The sequence below is a fragment of the Nerophis lumbriciformis genome, linkage group LG16 (assembly GCF_033978685.3).
Source record: "Nerophis lumbriciformis linkage group LG16, RoL_Nlum_v2.1, whole genome shotgun sequence".
In the NCBI taxonomy this organism is placed as follows: domain Eukaryota; kingdom Metazoa; phylum Chordata; class Actinopteri; order Syngnathiformes; family Syngnathidae; genus Nerophis; species Nerophis lumbriciformis.
The window spans coordinates 39086369-39112548 of record NC_084563.2 but is presented as its reverse complement, the minus strand read 5'-3'; the positions used below and the strand labels follow the sequence as shown (position 1 = coordinate 39112548).

At 41.9% G+C, this 26180-nt stretch overlaps 1 long non-coding RNA gene across 1 annotated transcript; it reads right to left on the bottom strand.

Moving 5' to 3' along the window:
- Positions 1-1568: 1568 nt before the first annotated feature.
- Positions 1569-17112, bottom strand: LOC140679477 (uncharacterized). The gene is made up of 2 exons (XR_012050909.1): positions 16943-17112; positions 1569-3540 (listed from the first exon to the last, which is right to left on the bottom strand). It is a non-coding gene; the product is annotated as an uncharacterized lncRNA (long non-coding RNA).
- Positions 17113-26180: the final 9068 nt, after the last annotated feature.

The following is a 26180-nucleotide window of genomic DNA, read 5'->3' as shown; positions in this document are numbered from 1 at the left end:
AGTGTTCATTTAGCTGCTGTGCGACAATTTTTTCGAGGATTTTCTAAATAAAGGGAAGGTGGGACACCGGTCGGTAGTTTACCATGAGGTCAGGATCAAGGTTAGGTCTTTTGAGCAGAGGATGAATAACCGCTTTCTTGAATGCTAGGGGAACAGTGCCAGAGGAAAGTGATAAGTTTATAATATTTAGCACTGATGGACCTAATAATACAAAAAGCTCCTTGATAAGTTTCCCAGGAAGTGGGTCAAGTAAACATGTTGTTTGTTTTATCCCACTTACACGCTGTAATAGTTCCTCTAATGTTATTTCATCAAAAAGAGAGAGACTATTTTGTATTGCAGTATCCGTCGTAGATACAGTTGTATCTGTGTTCATAGAACCCAGTTGTAGCTGGGATGCGTTGTCTTTAATCTCCTTTCTAATGAGTTCAATTTTCTTATTAAAGAAATTCATAAAGTCATCTGCCGAGTGGGTGGAGCTATTGGGAGGAGTCCCTTGTTGGGTTAGCGATGCTACTGTACTAAACAAAAATTTAGGGTCGTTTTTGTTGAGGCGGATGAGATTTGAGTAATATTTAGCTTTAGCTAAGGTAAGCATGCGTTTATACGATATTAAACTATCACTCCATGCTTGATGGAAAACCTCAAGCTTGGTCGCGCGCCATTTGCGTTCCAACTTTCTACATGATAATTTATGAGCTATGGTTTCCTCTGTAAACCATGGGGTGCGCCTTTTAGGGGCCCTTTTTTGTTTTAGCGGTGCTATACTATCAATGGTTTTGTGCAGGGCATTGTCAAAGTTGTTAGTGAGGTTATCAATAGAGCCGACATAATTTGGGAATGGTGCCATTACCGAAGGCAGTAGGTCAGCAAGAGTCATCGTTGTGGCAGCATTAATGTTGCGGCTGCTATAGCAGTTATTATTATTACTAGTTTGTTGACAATGAGTCAGAACTTCAAATTTTATAAGGTAATGATCGGACATTACTTTAGTATACGGGAGTACCATAACTTTGGAGGTGGTGACACCCCTGACCAGCACTAGATCTATCGTATTGCCGTTGCGATGCGTAGGTTCATTTATTATTTGTGTAAGACCACAGCTATCAATTATAGTCTGGAGCGCCACGCACTGAGGGTCCGATGGGGTATTCATATGGATATTAAAGTCCCCCATTATGATTATATTGTCTGCGTGCGTCACTAGATCAGCAACGAACTCTGAGAATTCATTAATAAAGTCCGAGTAGGGCCCTGGGGGGCGGTAGATAACAGCCATATCGAGAGGCAGCGGTGCGACAGACCTCATAGTAAGCACCTCAAACGATTTGTATTTATTATTTAGGTTAGGGGTAAGGTTAAAGTTTTCATTGTATATTAGTGCGACTCCCCCACCCCTTTTAAGGGGACGGGCAATATGCGCATTCGTATAGTTAGGAGGAGATGCCTCATTTAGGGCAAAAAATTTGTCTGGTTTGAGCCAGGTTTCGCTAAGACCAATGACGTTAAGATTGTTGTCTCTAATGACCTCATTAACTAATAACGTTTTGGGAGACAATGATCTTATGTTTAAAAAGCCCATATTATAAGTATTGGGCTGTTTTGACGAGTTTTTGTTTAAATTATCCGTAGTAGAAATATTAATAATGTTGCGTTTATTATACGTAGTGCACTTTAAATAGTTTCGACCATATCTAGGAATTGATACGACGGGAATTTTCAGATTGTTTGCTTGATGCTGCGATCGACTGAACGCATCATGATTTGCCACCTCAGTAGAATGCATATCTACCCCGGACACATTCACAACAGAAAACACATTATGTGAGTTGTGTGTTATTCTAAGAAAATTGCTATGCGTACAGGAATTATCCAGCCTGGTGCTGGCTAGTTCTAGCTTAACTGACTCCTCACCCGGACTAGCAGGCTCTGTAATTGCCTGTGACCGGGCTTGCTCTAGTGTAGTTAGTCAAATGTGACTTAAACAGTAGTCTATGTTCTTAGACAGGATGATGGCGCCTTCCTGGTTAGGGTGAAGGCCGTCCTTCATCAGCAAGCCTGGTTTGCCCCAGAAAGAGGGCCAATTATCAATAAACGTTAGTCCCTGTTGTCTACAGAAGCTAGCCAGCCACTTGTTAAGCGAGACTAATCTGCTATATCTCTCATCATTGCCTCTCGCAGGCAGGGGGCCAGAGACAATTACTCGATGCCTGGACATCTTTCTAGCGAGATCACAAGTCCTGGCTATGTTTCTCTTTGTAATCTCTGACTGTCTCATCCTAGTGTCATTGGAGCCAACGTGTACAACTATATTTGCATAACTAGTGGTGCGATTAGCCTGTCGTACGTGTTTACTAGGCCTGTTGCGAGTTAGCTCCCTAAGATTAGCCTCAATGTCAGGTGCTCGGGCCCCCGGGATGCACTTAATTGTGGCTGGTTTGCTAAGCTTTATGTTTCGGGTGATGGAGTCCCCTATGACTAAGGTGTGGTGCCCGGTAGACTGGGGTGTAGGACTAGCTAAAGAGCTAAATCTATTATGCGTCTCAACCGGTACACCGTAGCTTGTAGGCCGCTTAGCACTACTACAGGCTGGGCTAGTTAGCTCGCTACAGCTAACGCTAGCAGATGTGTCCGCAACATCTAAAGTTACGAGATTACTCTGCTCTAACTGGCGGACACGGCCCTCTAGCAGAGCCAGCCTCTCCGTGAGTAAGGTGCAAGACGCGCAGGAAGCCATACTCACGGTGTTTTCTGTCACCGAGTGAAGTTCCTGCTGTCTTCCGAGAAGTCCTGGTCACGGTGTGCAGGAGTAGACTCCTTCTGACCGGCGCCCGGCGACGCCTTTCTCCGCGCTAGCTTCGTTAGCTTAGCAGCTAGCTAGCTGCGGGAGGGGTGGAGAGACAGAGATCGGGTGATTTGCAAGTTAAATAGTACTACTAAATATGTTGAGAAAGTAATAAAGAAAGCTGCAGAACAATTTAAAAGCACACAAATAGAACGATACTTAGCTTTTTCGAAACAGCGAGCAGTCAGCGAGCAGTCACGCACGGTGAACATTCAACTTTGCGTCTTGCATCCAACAAAGAGCGACTCATCGGCGGTCACTCGAACGACTATGACGATCCTCCTGGTAGGGGGGATATCCCTTTATGGAGGATGCCTGTGCGTGACTTTGTTTAACGTGGGGAGACTGGTGCACAGACAGTCACCACACGATCCTTGACAGATCCGGGTCAGGGTCCAGTGGCATGGAGTCCAAGACGAATGGGGACCCTTTTCTGCTGCAGCCTTCTTCCGCCATCCCAGCCGTTGTGATGCTCCATAGGCTTAGCAGTCATCCTCCGCATGTTCCACCGTTGAGGTCTTGGGTTGTTATTTCCCCATAACTGGGCCCACATGGATGTGGGAGTGCCTTCTTCCGCCATCGCAGCCGTTGTGGTAGTTCTTAAATCTACCGTCTTCCGCCTGCTCCGCCGTTGAGGTCTTCACCGTATCCCTGGCTAGGGGGCAGTCAGGTACTAGGCCTTTGCCAAGGGCCACCTGGGGTAACAGTAGTAAAGGGGTTAACCTCCTAGTGCCCCAATACCCCATAGAGGAGCCTCCACTGCCGGATGCACTTTAACGTCATGCCCAGGATCATATTACGCCTATACTGGCTCACCTGCACTGGCTTCCTGTGCGCTTAAGATGCGACTTTAAGGTTTTACTACTTACGTATAAAATACTAAACGGTCCAGCTCCATCTTGCTGATTGTATTGTATCTTAGGTCTCGGACAGAAATTTGCGTTCAAAGAACTCCGGCTTATTAGTTATTCCCAGAGCCCAACAAGTCTACAAGCTTTAGAGCTTTTTTCTATTCGGGCTCCAGTACTCTGGAATGCCCTCCCGGTAACAGTTAGAGATGCTACCTCAGTAGAAGCATTTAAGTCCCATCTTAATACTCATTTATACACCCGAGCCTTTAAACAGACCCCCGTTTTAGACCAGTTGATCTGCCGTCTCGTTTCTTTTCTGCCCCCCTCTCCTGCATGGAGTTATCAGGTGACCACAGATGAGGCGCTAGCTGTTCCAAGTCGGGACCCAGGATGGACCACTCCTCTTTCATCAGTTGGTGAAGTCTCTGCGTTGCTGACTTGTCTCCATTCAAGATGATCCCCTGCTGGCCTTCCACTGGAGTGGACTTGCACATGAAGTCGGGACCCGGGATGACCACTGCTTTTGCATCAATGGGTGACGTCTCTGCGCTGCGACGTGTCCCCATGCAAGAGGTTTCCCTGCTGGACCCACTATGAACTGGACCCTCACATTATTAACCGTATCCACTCGGTATCCGTTGCACCGGTTGCCCGGGTTGGGTGTCATTCTGAAATGTTTTATGGCGCATGGATGTTTTTTATAATATCAACAAATTGTGTTATATTATGTCATGTGTGAGCATGTCTGTTGGCATTTTGTGTTGGTTGAAATTTTTTTTCACCATGACTAAGGAAGGTTGTTTGCATATGGTCATATAATTAAATGCTGCACTTGGGTTCCTCAAAAGCAGGGGTGGGCAAACCCTTTGGCTCAGGGGCCACATTGGCTTTTGAAATTTGACAGACGGGCTGGGCGAGCACATGATGCACTTCAAAGCATATCATATATGTTGGAACTAAGAGTAGGTTTCTCAAACATTGGCTATTTTAATCATAATACATCTATTTTCAACAATATCACCCCGAACGGGACAAGCGGTAGAAAATGGATGGATGGAGGATCATATCAGAACATCAAAGAAACATAAACATGGTAATTAAGGGTTAACACTTACATTCTCGTTTAGTGGGAGCAGTGTTGTTGATCACCCTTTTTTGCCAGTGCGTCGAAGTCTTGTATCAGTTTTGTTGTAGCAATTCTCAAACCAGATCTTTGCTCAATACTGTTTTAGTATTTGGCGGGCCGGATTAAAGGGACCAACAGGCCTGATGTGGCCCTCGGGCCTTAGTTTGCCCACCTTCTGCTCTAAAGAATGGTAATTGGTCACTGTGGCACTGTGATACTCATGCTGTCCACAAGATGGAGACAGAGCATCTGCATATTTATTTTATGTGAACATTGAAGCATTAATCAATTCCGGGGCTGATGATTGTTTTGTTAATTTAGACTTGGTTAAACGTTTTTGAGATACCTCTTAGTCCTTTCAGGGAGTCTAAAACAGTGTGTTCTCTTGATGGTCAGGTCCTAGCTCATATTACGCGTCAAACTGTGGACCTTACTTTAATTATGGATGGCAATCATCATGAAAAACTTCAGATTTTTTGGGATCTCAGTTAGGACCTTTAGTTCTGGGTACTACCTGGCTTAAGTTTCACAACCCTTGTATTGATTGGTCCAAGCCTGTAGTTATTGACTTGTTTTTCTTGGTGTCTCTGTGCCGCCTTTCCACAGCCACGGTCTGCTCAGGTTAGCTGTGTGAGCATTAATTTGTCATTGTTCCTATTGAATATCCTTACTTTAAGGTGGTTGGTTTTATTCTTAACCTTAACATTCTACAGAGGCACTATAGAGAGACTACTGACCAACAGCATCTCTGTCTGGACTGGAGCCTGCAGTGCCTCAGACTGGAAGTCTCTGCAGAGAGTGGTGAGGACGGCGGAAAAGATCATCAGGACTCCTCTTCCTCCTATCCACGAGATCGCAAAAAGCCGCTGCCTGACCAGGGCTCAGAAAATCTGCAGAGACTCCTCCAACCCCCACCAAGGACTGTTTTCACTGCTGGACTCTAGAAAAAGGTTCTGCAGCCTCGGTAGCAGAACCTCCAGGTTCTGTAACAGCTTCTTCCCTCAGGCCATAAGACTCTTGAACGCATCATAATATTCCCCTCAATTCCCCCCAAAAATGGATTAACTGGCTGGAATATAAAGACGATATAACATACATCCATAAATGTGGATGCATATGCAAAAGTGCAATATATTTATCTGTACAGTAATCTATTTATTTATATCTGCACCTTATTGCTCTTTTATACTGTACTACCATGAGCTAATGCAACGAAATGTACTGTAAAGTTCAAATTTGGATGACAATAAAAAGGAAGTCTAAGTCTAAGTCTAAGTCTTCAATAAGGACTATGCCTTGTTGTACTATTGACTTCCTTACTTGGGCGACCTTACTTGGCTGATTAATATTTCCTTACCAGAACGAAAAGCGTTTGAGGAATATATGTCAAATTCGCTTGCAGCGTGGCTTATTGGGGCTGTCATCCTTACCTCTGGGTGCAGGGGTTTTTATTTGTCGACAAGAAGGATGGGTCGTTACGTTCCTGTATAGACTGCAGGACACTTAATGACATCACGGTGGATACCCTCTTCCACTTATGGAAGCTGCATTCACTCCTTTACAATTCGCTACTGTCTTTTCCAAAGTAGACCTGTGCAATGCCAACCACTTGGTGCCGATAAGAGAGGGGGATGAGTGGAGGACTGTGAAGTGAATTACCCATCCATCCATCCATTTTCTACCGCTTATTCCCTTCGGGGTCGCGGGGGGCGCTGGAGCCTATCTCAGCTACAATCGGGCGGAAGGCGGCGTACACATTAATTAACTCATATTATGTTTTGCATATGGTGAATGTTTATATTCATCTTAGTGAAAGCAAACGACCAGGTTAACTAGTAGGTATTTCACTTTGGGCACATAATAACATAGGGCCCTTTAGTACTGACATTTGTGTGTGGATTGGGTCAGTTCTTGCGGAAGAAAAGGCAATAAAATATGACCTTGGTATGCAAAAGTGATGGCCCTATCCGTGAGAAGAGACTACATGTTTAGCCTAATGACAGCATCTAAGATACGACCGGCATCTGTTTTCTTTTCAGTCACTTACACACAAACATCCCCTTTATGGCCAGGATGTGCTCGCCTGACTTGGCACACACACCCAGACAGGAGGTAGGAATATAAAACTGATGGTTTGGCTTCTCCAAATTAGGAGTGTCTCATTTTCTTGACCTGAACTACGCCAGGAACTGCAGTCCTGTATAATGAATGCCCCATAACAAAAAGATAGTGAAAAAGAAGAAGCTTATCAACTACAGCATCGGCACAGACTACAGTGGCGGACTTGCACAAGTTTTCAGGACTTATGCAGATCTCAAATCCATATCAGCAGGTACCAGAAGGTGAGAAAAGTTGGTTTTGCATAATATTGTGAAAAAAACCCGCCAGATAATATGTATGCTAATGGGTGCCATTTTGCGGTCCTTATACACACACACCATAATAACACTTGTATCTCCGACTACGGTAGCCGTAATGGGCCGACAATCCATCAAGCGGTGCGGCTTCAAAGTCGTACTAAAACATTTTGACAGATTTTTGAGTGCCGTGTGTAATGTTCTTTATTTTCAGTGGAACATTTAAAGTTTTGGTGTTGTTTACAGGCATCATATTGCAGTCTACACGTATCTTTTATGTGTGACTGCCATCTACTGGTCACACTTATCATTTCACCATGTACCAAATAAAATAGCTTTGAGGTCGGTAAGCACAACCAGAATGATTCCATACACTAGGCGCACCGGGCCATAAGGCGCGCTGTCGATTTTTGAGAAAATGAAAGGATTTTAAGTGCGCCTTATAGACCGACAAATACGGTAATGTTATTTTGTGTTGAGACTGATGTGTTGTAATTGCTTTTTCAATCCGTCGACACTCATTTGCAGCTCATTTCCTGAGTTCTGTGTAACATTTATCTGCAACTTATTGTCTGATTATCAGAAATAATGACATCACACTCGGAAGTATAACACATGTTAGTATTTGTGACAATTAGCAGTTAAATATCACACTTATTGGTAGAGATAAATACGTTAAAATGTGATATCTGAAATTATCGTTATCGGGTTTTTTTTTATTATCGGTATCGGTTTTTTTGTTGTTGTTTTTTTTATTAAATCAACATAAAAAACACAAGATACACTTACAATTAGTGCACCAACCCAAAAAACTTTCCACCCCCATTTACACTCATTCACACAAAAGGGTTGTTTCTTTCTGTTATTAATATTCTGGTTCCTACATTATATATCAATATATATCAATACAATCTGCAGGGATAAAGTTCGTAAGCACACATGATTGTGCGTGCTGCTGGTCCACTAATAGTACTAACCTTTAACAGTTAGCTTTACTAATTTTCATTAATTACTAGTTTCTATGTAACTGTTTTTATATTGTTTTACTTTCTTTTTTATTCAAGAAAATGTTTTATTTTATTTTGTTATTACTTTTTAAAAGTACCTTATCTTCACCATACCTGGTTGTCCAAATTAGGCATAATAATGTGTTAATTCCACGACTGTATATATCGGTTGATATCGGTATCGGTTAATTAAAGAGTTGGACAATATCGGAATATCGGATATCGGCAAAAAGCCATTATCGGATATCCCTACTTATTGGTATTAAAAACACATCATTAAAGTAAAAAAAAGGCCAGCATCCAACCAACCATGGTGAAATGTTTATTTTTCAACAGAAGATGGCTTGGGAAATGTACTCGTTCTTTGTTGAAAATGTAATCGCACCACGTGAGCGAATGTGGGACTTGTGCCCAGACTGTGCACCATACCCTCAACATCCGAGGCGACTGACACATCGAAGTCACATCCTGTAAAAGTCAAATAACGGTGCAGTGTTGCATTTGCTTTGCCTCTGTTTTGAATGGAGACGGAGCATAAAAAAAAAATGTATGTGCATTTTTCTGGCTCTAATCTTGAGGGAAGCTAAATAAAAATGGTGAAAAATTGCCAGAGATGTTGCATAAACTTGAATGTGCTGAACACAGGATTTCCTGTGCAAGTACAGTTGCACCCAGCAGCTATCACACCCACACTGTTGACTGCTATCCTTTTAAGAACATTACTCACGTTATGTAGCTTTGCATCTAGCTCCTTTTCTGACTATTTTACTGGGTGCATAAACAAAATCTGCAGTCTCTACCAACACAGAGAGTCAGACAAAACCTAAAACCTCAAAAGTGTGTGTGCTTACACAGGGCAAGCCCTTTTTGGAATATAAAACCAAAACATGAAGCAAAGCAGCTTTTTTGTGTGGGTCTAGAGCAGGCGTGTCCAAAGTGCTGCCTGAGGGCCATTTGCGGTGCGCAGCCCGGGTTTTGTTGGCCCGCTGAATATTGTTATGAAAAACAACAGTAAGAACATGCAGGGAAAAAAGAGCAAAAAGACATAATGTACTGTATTTTTCGGACTATATTTCATTTTCTCAAAAATCGACAGTGCGCCTTATAATCTAATGTACGTAATAATTCTGGTTGTGCTTACTGACCTCGAAGCAATTTTATTCGGTACATGGTGTAATGATAAGTGTGACCAGTCATACATAAGAGATATTTGTAGAGTGCAAGATAATGTCAGTAAACAACACCAAAACTTTAAATGTTCCTTTGAGAATATAGAACATTACACACGGCACTCAAAAATCTGTCGAAATGTTTTTAGTACGACTTCGGTAAGCTACGAAGCCGCACCGCTTGATGGATTGTCGGTGCATTAAACATACGAGTATTATTATGGTGTGTGATATAAGGACCGCAAAATGGCACCTATTCGCAGACATATTATCTGGCGTTTTGTTTCGCAATTTTATGCAAAAACAACTTTTCTTACCTTCTGGTACCCGCTGATGTGTATTTGGGATCTGCATAAGTCCTGAAAATGTGCGCGCGTCCGCCGTTGTAGTCCACAACGTAGTCATAAGCTTCTTCTTTTTCTCTACATTCTTATCAAGATTCAAGATGCTTTATTAATGTCCATTCTTTAACATGTACAAGACACATAAGAACTGAAATGTCATTTTCGGCACAGTCCCACTAAGAGCAGACATATGTTACAGGGGGACAAGACGGGACCACCAACGGATCAGCTACTTACGGCGCTCCTTAAAAAAGGTGGGAAAAAGGTGATATTGGGAAAGGGGGGAAGAGTAAAAAATATCAGTCTAAGGCTGGACCCTCGGGAGGGGGTCCAGACTGAGTCCAAGGGAAAAAAAACCTCACATAGCATAGCACACATAAACGTGTTACATATAATCACAACTCGCAACAGAGGGGGAGGAGGGATTTGGGGCCCTGGAGGCCGGCCTTCTGCTATAAAGCGCTACTAGCTATCCATAACCCCAGGAATTAAGCAGTGGTGAAGGCTTTGGTTGAGGAAGGGGCGGGTGCGTGCATGTATGCCCAATTAACTTGGGTGTGATGTTGAAATGTTTTTGTGGACTGGGGCCAATCTCAAAGTTCGACACCAGGTGTTGTTGAGAAAAAGGAAGGTCAAAAGCGTCCATCGTTGAGGTGTCCTCAGGGGTGTTTTTCAGAACAGCCTGTTCCTGATAGCGTCAAGGCCATTCGAGGGAGTCACTTACTTCTCCATGATGTGATCCATTTTGCGATTCAGTTCAGAAATCGCCACAGTCTGTGTTCCCACAGCCCGGCCCAATCCTTTCATTGCGACGAACAGCCGTTGGGCTCCTTGAGTGGCTGCCATCGTCTTCCGAATTTGACGATACACCAAAGCAATGCCCAGCCCAATCAGCAGGTGCCCCGCGATCACGGTTCCAAATAGGTAAATGTCTTCCACGTCCTCGATGGAAAGGACTGAGAGGCACATGATTCTCCATTTATCCCAAGAGTCTCTCATGTACCCCGCAGCAATGGTTCCATCAGGGCAGGCAGGCTCCCCCGAACCTCTTTTCCTTGTCGAAAAGACTTTGTCAATTGCGTCGAGAGTCCAGCTGACCATATCCATGTTTGATGTTTAGATTTGAGGACAGCGCAAAGAAAGAGGCTTCAAAAAAGTTCAGACAACACAAAATGAAGAAAGCAAGCAGGGAAGGAGGGAGCGGAGAAAAATGCGACCGCCCTCACCAGAGGCAAGACAGAAAGCATTCATCTTCCGCTGTTGCCATTTCTAATATAAAGTAGTGTAAAGTTCTTACTTACACTATATTGCCAAAATTATTTGGCCACCTGCCTTGACTCACATATGAACTTGAAGTGCGATTCCATTCCTAACCCAGAGGGTTTGCAGCTATTACAGCTTCAACTCTTCTGGGAAGGCTGTCCACAAGGTTGCGGAGTGTGTTTATAGGAATTCTCGACCATTCTTCCAAAAGCACATTGGTGAGGTCACACACTGATGTTGGTCGAGAAGGCCTGGCTCTCAGTCTCTGTTCTAGTTCATCTCAAAGGTGTTAATTGGGTTCAGGTCAGGACTCTGCGCAGGCCTGTCAAGTTCATCCACACCAGACTCTGTCATCCATGTCTTTATGGACCTTGCCTTCTGCACTGGTGCACAGTCATGTTGGAAGAGGAAGGAATTGGGAGCATGGAATTATCCAAAATGTTTTGGTATCCAAAGTTCCTTTCACTGGAACTAAGGGGCCATGTCCAACTCTTGAAAAACAACCCCACACTATAATTCCTCTTCCACCAAATTTCACACTCGGCTCAATGCAGTCCGAAATGTACCGTTCTCCTGGCAACGTCCAAACCCAGACTCGTCCATCAGATTGCTAGTCTCCATGCCTAAGTGCTTGATTTTATACACCTGGTGGTACACGCCAAGTGATTAGGACACCTGATTCTGATCATTTGGATGGGTGGCCAAATACTTTTGGCAATATAGTGTATATCTGTCCGTAGACTAGTGTTAGAATAATCATGTATATGTATATATATATATATATATATATATATATATATATATATATATATATATATATATATATTATTACACAACTTTAATATGCTTAAAGTCTGTTGCCATAGTTATTAGCTATTGTGCTCAAGCTGTATTTTTCCTATCTGTGCAAGGACAAAACTTCTTGTCTGAGGGGTGGCCTCAGCCGCAGATGTTATCTTTGTTTTAGCCCGCTAACAGCCAAGGACTTCAAGGACCTCAAAGCAGATAAGACGACAGCACGCAGACGAAGCAGAGACAAGGCGAAATCACAACGCCCCCAGCACATTTCGTCACGTATTGTGCGTACTGGACCTGCTTTGCATGATATGTGTGACCACTCCTTTTAGAGGCGGCCTCAGTGATGTTGACTGTGGAACTCCTGAATAAATAGAGGGACGCGGGAGCTGTACCTTAGAGCGTAGGGCGAGACTGTGACTAAGTGTGCAGATCCATGCGTTCTCCACATGAGCTAATTTGAACTCTGTCTCTGCATGATTCCTTGTTTCTTGTCTGTTTAATAGATGTCATCAGTGTTTGAACCTGACAACTAGCTATCAAAACGCTAAAAACTATAGTGGGTTTGCATAATTTACCCACGGAACTCTAGTTATTAGAGGGTTCCGGTCGGATAGTTTTTCACGGGACATATTTCCGGCGTTGATGTTGCATTACTGAGCCACGGATGAGGAGATGCTGCTCCGTTATTGATTTAAGTAAAGTCTGAATGTCATTAAAACAGTTAGTTCCATCTTTTGACACTTCTTCCACTCCTGTCCTTGCACGCTACACCGCTACAACAAAGATGACGGGGAGAAGACGCTGTCGAAGGTGAGCCACGTAAATAAGACCGCCCACAAAACGGCACATCATGAAGAGATGCTCAGAAAGCTACTTGAAGATGATCTGTAAAACATATTCTATGCAACATTTTGACCAAAGAACTACCATTACATGTTATGTAGACCACAAGAAAATGTTTAAAATTTAGACAAAAAAATCATAATATGACCCTTTTAATGCACCCGATAATCCTGCACCAATACTGAAAAGTCAAATCATGCAGGGGCCGTTATAATATTTTTTAAATTTTGTAAAAATAAAAGAAGATATAGCATTCGGTCAATCGAGTTGAGGCTAATAACTACACAAATGGCGTGTCACTGACTACATTTACAGCATGTAACAAAGTAAAGAGTGAACATTTAATCGTACCTTTTGTTCCACTTGTATACTGCCTCCTTTATATGACAACAAAGTCTCATAGTAAGCAGCTAAGGTTGTACACTTCTCGTAGATTCAAATATAAAAATGAAGTTTGTGAAAAATAATAAAAAGCAATAAACTGCATGTCGTTTAAAGACTACGGCTGAGTAAAAACACTGCAAGATAGTTCTACTAATCAGCATTCTTCAGCACACAAAGTTCCTGCGAGTTTAAAGTTCCTTTTGTTCTTCTTTCTCTCCTCTTGTAAAGTTTTTTTTGTAATAAGAATACACAAGAAATGGGGAATAAGTCGTCTTGCATTCTCAGTAATGGTGGTTGATAAGTTCAAAAATAAGTTTTAGGAACTGTGTTCTACCAATCAGCGTTTTTTTTTTTGATTGATTGAAGCTTTTATTAGTAGATTGCACAGTACAGTACATATTACGTACAATTGACCACTAAATGGCAACACCCGAATACGTTTTTCAACTTGTTTAAGTCTGTGTCCACGTTAATCAATTCATGGTTGACAGCAGAGCCCGCCCCTTCATAAGTTCCTGGAACCTTTTCAAAGTCCCACCTAACTGGCAGGAACTAAACATAGATCCTGAAGAACTGGATCTACCCCGGGTAGTTTTTGGTGGAAACACAGGGGGGAACTTTATTTACCCGGGTGAATGGGAAAGTTTCTGGAAAAAGTTCCCGCAGGGGAAAAGGGCCTCATGCCCTTTCAAAGCTGACCACAAAAACCCCTCTGGAAGACATTATCAGTTAAAAATAATTGCTGCACATAAACTACACTTGCTGATATCTGCAGAAAGATGTACAATAAACATAGAGCACAACTACAATAAGTGTTTACATATGCATATTCATAACTGTAATATTTCAATATTCTTCATCATACTCCCAATCATTTGTTTCCATCACGTTCTTGTCTGCTGGGGGAACACTTTGTTACTCCCTCGCTTCATGATAACTATTAAGAGAGTTTGCTTGGATATGATTATGAGATATTGAGAATATTGAGACCAGGCATTAACGAACTTGGTTTCATTATCAGTGTGAGGAATAACAATAACATAGTTATGTGTCATTAGATGTTAGCCATGTTCACACTTTATCCAACAGGGCCTCCTTCTGGCCGCAGGTTATATTACATTTATTACAAACTAAATTACCTACCAATTCAATTCAACATATGATTGGCAACATTAAATTGTTCCTGGTGTGTGAATGTGAGTGTGGATGATTTTCTGTCTATCTGTGTTGGCCCTGTCACGAGGTGGCGACTTGTCCAGGGTGTACCCCGCCTTATATCCGATGTAATATATATATATATATATATATATATATATATATATATATATATATATATATATATATATATATATATATATATATATATATATATACATACATACACAGGGGCGTCACTAGCTTTTAAAGACGGGAGGGCTTAGCCCCCAGGAAAGCGAACGTAGCGCACGAGCACAAAACTTAACAAACGGCTAACAAAGACTTAGAAATTATTCATTGTTATTATTATTATTTAAAAAATGCACGGGACGAAATAAAATGCTCCACGGGAAGATGGCTTTTAACCATTTTTTTTCTTTTTCTTTTTATATATTTTTTCATTTTACATGTTGTATTAAATGTCTTGGTTTTTCCTCCCTCTGAAAATCCTATGAAATGTTTAACAAGCCATCCTATAATAATACAACAGCTATTAATGTAACAATACAATAAAACAAATATATTTAATGATGTTATTTTCATTATTTTAACATTCGGCTAATGTATATTACTTTATATAGATTCTACAAGAGTGATGTGGGCATTTTCTATATGAACAAGTCCAAGGACCGCAAGCAAGGTCGCAGAGAAAATGCAGACTGGATTTTGAGTGATGTGGGCATTTTCTATATGAACAAGTGGAATGGATTGGATACCGACACACTAAAGGGGCTCTCTACCTTAAAGTACCAATGATTGTCACACACACACTAGGTGTGGTCAAATGTGTCTTCTGCATTTGACCCATTCCCTTGTTCACCTCCTGGGAGGTGAGGGGAGCAGTGGGCAGCAGCGGTGCTTGAGCCCCCCTAAAATAGGCCTAACAACGCCAATGCATATATATATATATATATATATATATATATATTAGGGCTGGGCAACGATTAAAAATTTTAATCATAATTAATCGCACTATTTCTACGATTAATCACGATTAACTGCATTGTATACGCAAAACCCAATAATGAATTCAAAAGTAGTGTGTAGTGCACCTTTATTGGAATATTCTCCCATATGAACAATCAAACATTTGTTGTGCAAACACAATTTAAACCAGTACCGTATTTTCCGCACTATAAGGCGCACCGGATTATTAGCCGCACCTTCTATGAATTACATATTTCATAATTTTGTCCACCAATAAGCCGCCCCGGACTATAAGCCGCGCCTACGCTGCGCTAAAGTGAATGTCAAAAAAACGCTGCGCTAAAGTGAATGTCAAAAAAACAGTCAGATAGTTCAGTCAAACTTTAATAATATATTGAAAACCAGCGTTCTAACAACTCTGTCCCAAAATGTACGCAAATGTGCAATCACAAACATAGTAAAATTCAAAATGGTGTAGAGCAATAGTAACATAATGTTGCTCGAACGTTAATGTCACAACACACAAAATAAACATAGCGCTCACCTTCTGAAGTTATTCTTCATTCGTAAATCCTTCGAATTCTTCGTCTTCGGTGTCCGAATTGAAAAGTTGCGCAAGCGTGGTATCCAAAATGGCCGGTTCCGTCTCGTCGAAGTCATCGGGAGTCAGTGTCGCTGTTGTTCTGTGAATCCTGCCTTCCGGAAAGCTCGGACCACAGTTGTGACCGAAATATCTGCCCAGGCACTTACGATCCACTGGCAAATGTTGGCGTATGTCGTCCGGAGCTGTCTGCCCGTCTTAGTGAAGGTGTGTTCGCCTTCGGAGCTGTGTGAAAAAAGCCACCCGGCCTCTTCGCGTAAACTTCCCTTAACCACTCGCTCATCTTTTCTTCATCCATCCATCCCTTCGAGTTAGCTTTTATGATGACGCCGGCTGGAAAGGTCTCTTTTGGCAAGGTCTTCCTTTTGAATATCACCATGGGTGGAAGTTAGCATGGCAAGCTAGAACCACAGTGAAGGATGACTTCTCATTCCCTGTGGTGCGAATATTCACCGTACGTGCTCCCGTTCCACAGTGCGGTTCACAGGAATATCAGTTGCTGTGAAATACGGTAGTAATCCGTGTGCGGATGGAGAGATTGCGTCTTTTTATGAACCGGATCCTTGTCCTTTGTAGGAGCCATTTTGTGGTCTTTACAGATGTAAACAGGAAATGAAACGTACGGTGATATCCGCGCGTTTTTTCTTCTTCTTCCGGGGGCGGGTGGTTGCTTAAAGCGCTTCCTGTTCTATGGGGGCGGGTGCTTTCCTTGGCGGTTGCTTGCGTAGAAGAAGAAGCGCTTCCTGTTCTACCGGGAAAAAGATGGCGGCTGTTTACCGAAGTTGCGAGATCGAAACTTTATGAAAATTAATCGTAATAAAGCGCACCGGGTTATAAGGCGCACTGTTAGCTTTTGAGAAAATTTGTGGTTTTTAGGTGCGCCTTATAGTGCGGAAAATACGGTACTTGTTAAACAGTAGCAGTTAAATAGCATATTTTATGAAAATCAACTAAAAAAATGTCAATACAAACATTCAAGTTTATTGCCACTGCCAGGGTATTTAAGTTATCCTGTTTGTTATGGAAAATAAATATAATCTACATACAAATCCCTGAGCCTAAATCATAACATCCGAACAGGCAATTTCTGAGGTAACAGCAGAAACATATTCCTCTAATTTTCTTTTCCATAATGCCTCTCCTCTGTTTTCATTCTAGACAGAGCATGTGAATGCAGCACCCACTTTACATCAATATAATGCACTGTAACAGCGAGGTAACTGTACTTACCGATTGATGTCCAGTAGTCCCCACTGAGAGCAACTACAGCTGCACGTTGTAAACTTATCACTTTTACAGTCCTCTCCTTTTCATACAACTGCTGTATTCTTGGTGCGATGGTGCTTCTGTAATCGCCCTGAGAAGGGAGATGTTTGAGAATACAGATACGAGGACACAACTTCGTTCTGCTCACGTCTGTATTGACTGCCAACAAATCAAACACCAAACATGTACACTAGGGATGTCCCGATCCAGGTTTTTGCACTTCCGATCCGATACCGAAATTGTTTTTGCACTTCCGATCCGATACCGATACTGACCGATACCGATACTGACCGATACTGGCCTATCCGAGCATGTATTAAAGTTTAAAGTTATTTAGCCTACTTAGTTGTCAGAATAATGTTGAAAAGGGTTTTAGTACTCTTGATAACAACTAGCCAGCTGAATTAGGGGAGTTTGAATAATACACAATGGTTGGTAACAAGAAACTGACCTGTTTATTCAAGGATAAACACAAAATAGACAAAATTATACATGACAAACAGAAATGGCATCATTGAAACTAGGGCTGGGCGATATGGCCTTTTTTTTTTTTAATATTGCGATATTTTAAGGCCATATTGCGATACACGATATATATCTCGATATTTTTCCTCAGCCTTGAATGAACATTTGATGCATATAATCACATCAGTATGATGATTCTATGTGTTTTGATTGATTGATTGAGACATTTATTAGTAGGTTGCACAGTGAAGTACATATTCCGTACAATTGACCACTAAATGGTAACACTCGAATAAGTTTTTCAACTTGTTTAATTCGGGGTCCACTTAAAATGATTCATGATACAGATATATACTATCAGATATATACTATCATCATAACACAGTCATCACACAAGATAATCACATTTAATTATTTACATTATTCATAATCCAGGGTGTGGAGGGGGGCGCCGGATGTAAGTGTCAAAAAGACAGCCAAAAGAGTTTGATATGAGAATAAATCTAAAGTTAAAATATAGGGTAGAAATGCACCCATTTGCAGGAAATGTAGTCTTGATTTTCAAAATTTTCTTTCAAGGCTTGCATGTCTACATTAAAACATTCTTCTTACTGCATTAATATATGCTACTTTTAAACTTTCATGCAGAGAAGGAAATCACAACTAAAAAAAATCACTATTTTTTTCATACGGTGTTGATCTGGAAATGTTTGCCTCGGCATTTTGATGGTGTGGACGTGTGGCACCGAACGGAGATACGCGTCTCGACAGACGTTACAATATTTGAACAATGATGACGAAAACTGTTTTCTCTGTCGTGTCCGTGTGTCGAAAATTGTTATGCGCTTATTTTTTTATTTGATTTTGTGCGTGGCATATAATTGCTATGCGCAGAGGACGTTTGAGCAGTGCGCAATTGCACAAGCGCGCACCTTAGAGAGAACGTTGGTCACACGGCTGCGCTAGCATCACAGCTAACGTTAGCCATGCTGCTACCTCTCTGCTGGGAGAGGACGTATACGTATGTGACGTATGACGTGACAGTATGTGACGTGTGTAAGAAGGTGCGCTTGCTGTCTGTGAGAGGGAGACACAGAAAAGAGTGAGAAGAGCCTGTCGTGTACTGCCAGCAGATAAAAGCAACTGCATGAGAATCCACAGACCTGTGGATGTGTTGAAGGTGTGCTGGAGAATGCGGAACGGAAATTAGGGAGCAGCAGAAAAGTGGAATGTATTATTTAAATAGGTGCGTTGGAAAACACGGAGCTGAGGTTTTTTTTAAACTGGATCTGGATCGGCATTTTCCCATGCCTTGCCGATACGCATTTTTTGGCAGATATCGGCGGCCGATCCGATCCAAATATCGGATCGGGACATCCCTAATGTACACAGTGTTGTAACAAACATAAAATGCACTCCAGTATTATCATACGGATTTTACATTCAAATAATCAAGTAGGTTTTCCTGTTCTTTGCACTAATAGACTTTACCTTAGTGTAACAGTATTTGAAGTTGTCTCAACAAGTAAATACAAAGGTTCACCCACTACAGCAGTGGTTCTCAAATGGCGGTACGCGTACCCCTGGGGGTACTTGAAGGTATACCAAGGGGTACGTGAGATTTTTTTTTAACATTCTAAAAATAGCAACAATTCAAAAATCCTTTATAAATATATTTATTGAATAATACTTCAACAAAATATGAATGTAAGTTCATAAACTGAACATCAAATCAAGTAGGCTATTCCATTCATTACAGTGCAATATTCAGTGTTGACAGCTAGATTTTCTGTGGACATGTTCCATAAATATTGATGTTAAAGATTTCTTTTTTTGTGAAGAAATGTTTAGAATTAAGTTAATCAATCCACAGATGGATCTCTATTACAATCCTCAAAGAGGGCACTTTAAATTGATGATTACTTCTATGTGTAGAAATCTTTATTTATAATTGAATCACTCCTTTATTTTTGAACAAGTTTTTAGTTATTTTTATATCTTTTTTTCCCAAATAGTTCAAGAAAGACCACTACAAATGAGCAATATTTTGCACTGTTATACAATTTAATAAATCAGAAACTGATGACCTAGTGCTGTATTTTACTTCTTTATCTCTTTTTTTCCAACCAAAACTGCTTTGCTCTGATTAGGGGGTACTTGAATTAAAAAAATGTTCACAGGGGGGTACATCACTGAAAAAAGGTTGAGAACCACTGCACTACAGTAAGCCTATATTGTTTTAGTAACAAAAGTCACTTATCATTACTTAAGGATTAAACAAACTACACTGAATTAGTCCCAGAAACTGTAGTAAATACACATTTCATCAGCAATATACACAGATTAATAATTAACTACGCACAGTACCTTTCTATATATTTAACACTGTTGATGCAGTTAGGGGCTTCACGGTGGCAGAGGGGTTAGTGCATCTGCCTCACAATACGAAGGTCCTGAGTAGTCTTGGGTTCAATCCCGGGCTCGGGATCTTTCTGTGTGGAGTTTGCATGTTCTCCCCGTGACTGCGTGGGTTCCCTCCGGGTACTCCGGCTTCCTCCCACCTCCAAAGACATGCACCTGGGGATAAGTTGATTGGCAACACTAAATTGGCCCTAGTGTGTGGATGTGAGTGTGAATGTTGTCTGTCTATCTGTGTTGGCCCTGCGATGAGGTGGCGACTTGTCCAGGGTGTACCCCGCCTTCCGCCCGATTGTAGCTGAGATAGGCTCCAGCGCCCCCCGCGACCCCAAAGGGAATAAGCGGTAGAAAATGGATGGATGGATGATGCAGTTAGCATCTGCTTCGTCATCGGCAGTGCAATTAGCTTTAGCATTAGCTTGGTCATGTATAAAGCCTTGTCGACTGAAAAGACACATATCGTAAAAATATACTCTTTCAAACATGTTTAAACACTATAAAGACACATTCGGGGGTAAAACTATTTACAAAAAGACACTTGTACCGAAGGGAGATGTTTGAGTATACAGCTACGAGGACACAACTTCGTTCTGCTCACGTCTGTATTGACTGCAAGCAGGAAGTCAAGTGTCCTCTAGTATAGCTCCCAGCACAACGCGCCCCCTGCTGGAGACGTCCAGTACTACAATGGCTCTTATTAAAGGGGAACATTATCACCAGACCCATGTAAGCGTCAATATATACCTTGATGTTGCAGAAAAAAGACCATATATTTTTTAACCGATTTCCGAACTCTAAATGGGTGAATTTTGGCAAATTAAACGCCTTTCTATTATTCGCTCTCGGAGCGATGACGTCACGTTGTGACGTCACATCGGGAAGCAATCCGCCATTTTCTCAAACACATTACAAACACCAAATCAAATCAGCTCTGTTATTTTCCGTTTTTTCGACTGTTTTCCGTACCTTGGAGACATCATGCCTCGTCGGTGTGTTGTCGGAGGGTGTAACAACACGAACAGGGACGGATTCGAGTTGCACCAGTGGCCCAAAGATGCGAAAGTGGCAAGAAATTGGACGAAATTTGTTCAAAATACGAGGGTGTGGGGAAAGCCGACGAAAATGGTCAGTCGTTTGTTCCGCACACTTTACCGACGAAAGCTATGCTACGACAGAGATGGCAAGAATGTGTGGATATCCTGCGACACTCAAAGCAGATGCATTTCCAACGATAAAGTCAAAGAAATCTGCCGCCAGACCCCCATTGAATCTGCCGGAGTGTGTGAGCTATTCAGGGACACAGGACCTCGGTAGCACGGCAAGCAATGGCGGCAGTTCGTTCCCGCAGACGAGCAAGCTAAACCCCCTGGATGTCTTGGCTCACACCGCTTCTACCGTTCCTTATGCCACCGAAGATGATCAAGAGAAGAATATCGACCCTAGCTTCCCTGGCCTGCTGACATCAACTCCAAAACTGGACAGATCAGCTTTCAGGAAAAGAGAGCGGATGAGGGTACCGACACCAGCAGATGACATGGCACCCCAAACCATCACTGATGGTGGAAACTCTACACTAGACTTCAGGCAACGTGGATCCTGTGCCTCTCCTGTCTTCCTCCAGACTCTGGGACCTCGATTTCCAAAGGAAATGCAAACCAAACCAACCCATGGTTTGGGGTGCCATGTCATCTGCTGGTGTCGGTCCACTCTGTTTCCTGAGATCCAGGGTCAACGCAGCCGTCTACCAGCAAGTTTTAGAGCACTTCATGCTTCCTGCTGCTGACCTGCTCTATGGAGATGGAGATTTCAAGTTCCAACAGGACTTGGCGCCTGCACACAGCGCAAAATCTACCCGTGCCTGGTTTACGGACCATGGTATTTCTGTTCTAAATTGGCCCGCCAACTCCCCTGACCTTAGCCCCATAGAAAATCTGTGGGGTATTGTGAAAAGGAAGATGCAGAATGCCAGACCCAAAAACGCAGAAGAGTTGAAGGCCACTATCAGAGCAACCTGGGCTCTCATAACACCTGAGCAGGGCCAGAAACTCATCGACTCCATGCCACGCCGCATTAACGCAGTAATTGAGGCAAAAGGAGCTCCAACCAAGTATTGAGTATTGTACATGCTCATATTTTTCATTTTCATACTTTTCAGTTGGCCAACATTTCTAAAAATCTCTTTTTTGTATTAGCCTTAAGTAATATTCTAATTTTGTGACACACGGAATTTTGGATTTTCATTTGTTGCCACTTCAAATCATCAAAATTAAATGAAATAAACATTTGAATGCATCAGTCTGTGTGCAATGAATAAATATAATGTACAAGTTACACCTTTTGAATGCAATTACTGAAATAAATCAAGTTTTTCAAAATATTCTAATTTACTGGCTTTTACCTGTATATATATATATATATATATATATATATATATATATATATATATATATATATAAGTTAAAGTACCACTGATTGTCACACACACACACTATGTGTGGCGAAATTATTCTCTGCATTTGACCCATCACCCTTGTTCACCCCCTGGGAGGTGAGGGGAGCAGTGGGCAGCAGCGGTGCCGCGCCCGGGAATAATTTTTGGCGATTTAACCCCCAATTCCAACCCTTGATGCTGAGTGCCAAGCAGGGGAGGTAATGGGTCCCATTTTTATAGTCTTTGGTATGACTCGGCCGGGGTTGGAACTCACAACCTACCGATCTCAGGGCGGACACTAACCATTATATATATATATATATATATATATATATATATATATATATATATATATATATATATATATATATAACATCGGATGTAAGGCGGGGTACACCCTGGACAAGTTGCCACCTCATCACAGGGCCAACACATTCACACACCAGGACCAATTTAATGTTGCCAATCATATGTTGAATTGAATTGGTAGGTAATTTAGTTTGTAGTAAATGTAATATAACCTGCGGCCAGAAGGAGGCCCTGTTGGATAAAGTGTGAACATAGCTAACATCTAATGACACAACTATATTATTGTTATTCCTCACACTGATAATGATCAGGATCAAGGTTAGATCTTTTGAGCAGAGGATGAATAACCACTTTTTTGAATGCTAGGGGAACAGTGCCAGAGGAAAGTGATAAGTTGATCATGTTTAGAACTGATGGTCCTAATATTACAAACAGCTCCTTGATAAGTTTCCCAGGAAGTGGGTCAAGTGTTTGTTTTGTCCCATTTACAATTCGCTAGAGTTCCTCTAATGTTATTTCTTCAAAAAGAGAGAGATTATTTTGGAGGGCAATATCGTACATACATTCGTATCTGTGTTAATGCAACCCAGTTGTAGCTGGGACGCGCTTTAATATTCTTTCTAATGAGTTGAATTTTCTTAGTAAAGAATTTCATAAAGTCATCTGCCGAGTGGGTGGAGCTACTGGGAGGAGTCCCTTGTTGGGTTAGCGATGCTACTGTACTGAACAAATATTTAGGATTGTTTTTATTCCGGCGGATGAGATTGGAGTAGTAATTAGCTTTAGCGAAGGTAAGCGTGCGTTTATAAGTTATTAAACTATCACTCCATGCTTGATGGAAAAAACCTCAAGTTTAGTCGTACGCCATTTGCGTTCCAGCTTTCTACATTATAGTTTAAGAGCTCTGGTTTCTTCTATAAACCAGGGGGTACGCTTTTCAGGGCCCTTTTTTAGCATTAGCGGTGCTATACTATCAATGGCTTTGCGCAGGGAATCGTTAAAGTTGTTAGTGAGGTTATCAATAGAGCCCACATAATTTGGGAATAGCGCCATTACCAAAGGCTGTAGGCCAGCAAGAGTCGTAGTTGTGACAGCATTAATGTTGCGGCTGCTTAAGCATTGGTTATTAGTAGCTTGTTGACAATGAGTCAGAACTTCAAATTTTATTAGGTAGTGATCGGACATTATTTTAGTGTACGGGAGTATCATAACTTTGGAAGTGGTGACACCCGGACAATGACTAAGTCTATTGTATTACTGTTGCGATGTGTGTGTTCTTTTATTATTTGTGTTATACTACAGCTATCAATTATAATCTAGAGCGCCACGCACGGATGTTCTGACGGGATATTATGGATATTAAATTCCCTCATTACAATCATAATATCTGCGTGCATCACATCAGCACCAAAACTCTGAAAATTCACTGATAAAGTCCGAATAGGGCCCAGGGGGGCGATAGATAGCGGCCAGATAGCGAGGTAGCGGTGTGACAGACCTCATAGTAAGCTCCTCAAATTATTTATATGTTAGCACTTAGGTTAAGGTTTTCATTGGATATTAGTGCGACCCCTTCACCCCTTTTAAAGAGACGATCAATATGTGCACTCGTATATCAGAAGGAGATGCCTCGTTAAGCGGGAAAAATGTATTTGGTTTTAGCCAAGTTTCGCTGAGACCAATGACATTAAGATTATTATCTCTAATGACCTCATTAACTAATAAAGTTTTGGAAGACAATGATCCGATGTTTAAAAAAGCCTATTGTGCTAGTTTTTCTCCCGTGGCTCCCCTGATACCGACAGATCTTCACAGCAGCCCGGGGTGTGGTTTTTTCAATGTCTTTATTTGTGAGCGCACACACTCTAGGACTGCCCTCCACGCTACAACTTTTCAGTCTTTGCGTCTGGAAGCCCCTCACAACAGTCCCTGCTCCGTGACTTTTCAGTCTTTTTGGCTTTTTCTCTCCGGCAATGTCCAGCAACTGTGTCCGCTCACCAGCAACTCCAACTCCATCAGTGTGTGTCGGCCCGGCTGCTGCTGATAAGCATGGCAGGTGATTGGATTACCCAGCTGGGGTTAATCATCCAATCACCTGCCAGCTGTGCTTTGAGGCCGGTCCATAAACACCCCATTACTGCAGGAGGCGCGCCGACCACGCCCCTCTCCACACCTTTATTATAGGTAGTAGGCTGTTTTGAGGCATTTTTGTTAATGATATCCATAGTACTGATATTTATAACAATATGTTTATTTTGTGTAGTGCACCTTAAATCATTTTGATCACATCTAGGAATTAATGTGATGAGGATCTTGAGATGATTTGCTTGGTGCTGCGATAGATTTAACCCGTCATAATTTGCCACCTAAATAGAATACATGCTCAACTCTGGCACAGTCACTACAGAAAAAACATGTGAGTTGTGTATTATTCTACAAAAAATGCTGTGTGCAGGAATTTTCCAGCCTGGCGCTGGTTAGTTCGAGCTCAACTGACTCCTCACCCGGGAAAACAGACACTGTAATTGCCTGTTTCCGAGCTTGCTCTCGTGTAGTTAGTCAAGTGTGACTCAAAGAGTAATCTATATCTCTGGCCAACCAATTGTCTTAAAGGGGAACATTATCACCAGATCTATGTAAGCGTCAATATATACCTTGATGTTGCAGAAAAAAGACCATATATTTTTTTAACCGATTTCCGAACTCTAAATGGGTGAATTTTGGCGAATTAAACGCCTTTCTATTATTCGCTCTCGGAGCGATGACGTCACTTTGTGACGTCACATCGGGAAGCAATACGCCATTTTCTCAAACACATTACAAACACCGAATCAAATCAGCTCTGTTATTTTCCGTTTTTTCGACTGTTTTCCGTACCTTGGAGACATCATGCCTCGTCGGTGTGTTGTCGGAGGGTGTAACAACACGAACAGGGACGGATTCAAGTTGCACCAGTGGCCCAAAGATGCGAATGTGGCAAGAAATTGGACGAATGTTCAAAATACGAGGGTGTGGGGAAAGCCGACGAAAATGGTCAGTCGTTTGTTCCGCACACTTTACCGACAAAAGCTATGCTACGACAGAGATGGCAAGAATGTGTGGATATCCTGCGACACTCAAAGCAGATGCATTTCCAACGATAAAGTCAAAGAAATCTGCCGCCAGACCCCCATTGAATCTGCCGGAGTGTGTGAGCTATTCAGGGACATAGGACCTCGGTAGCATGGCAAGCAATGGCGGCAGTTTGTTCCCGCAGACGAGCGAGCTAAACCCCCTGGATGTCTTGGCTCACTACCGCTTCTACCGTCCCTTAAGCCACCGAAGATGATCAAGAGAAGAATATCGACCCTAGCTTCCCTGACCTGCTGACATCAACTCCAAAACTGGACAGATCAGCTTTCAGGAAAAGAGAGCGGATGAGGGTATGTCTACAGAATATATTAATTGATGAAAACTTTATTCATTACTCGCGGTTTTACATAGATGATTATACATAAACTGTGTTTACCAATAATTTAGCTTAAAAACATTACAACACTTAAAAACAAACACATACCAATCGTTGGTTAGAAGGCGATC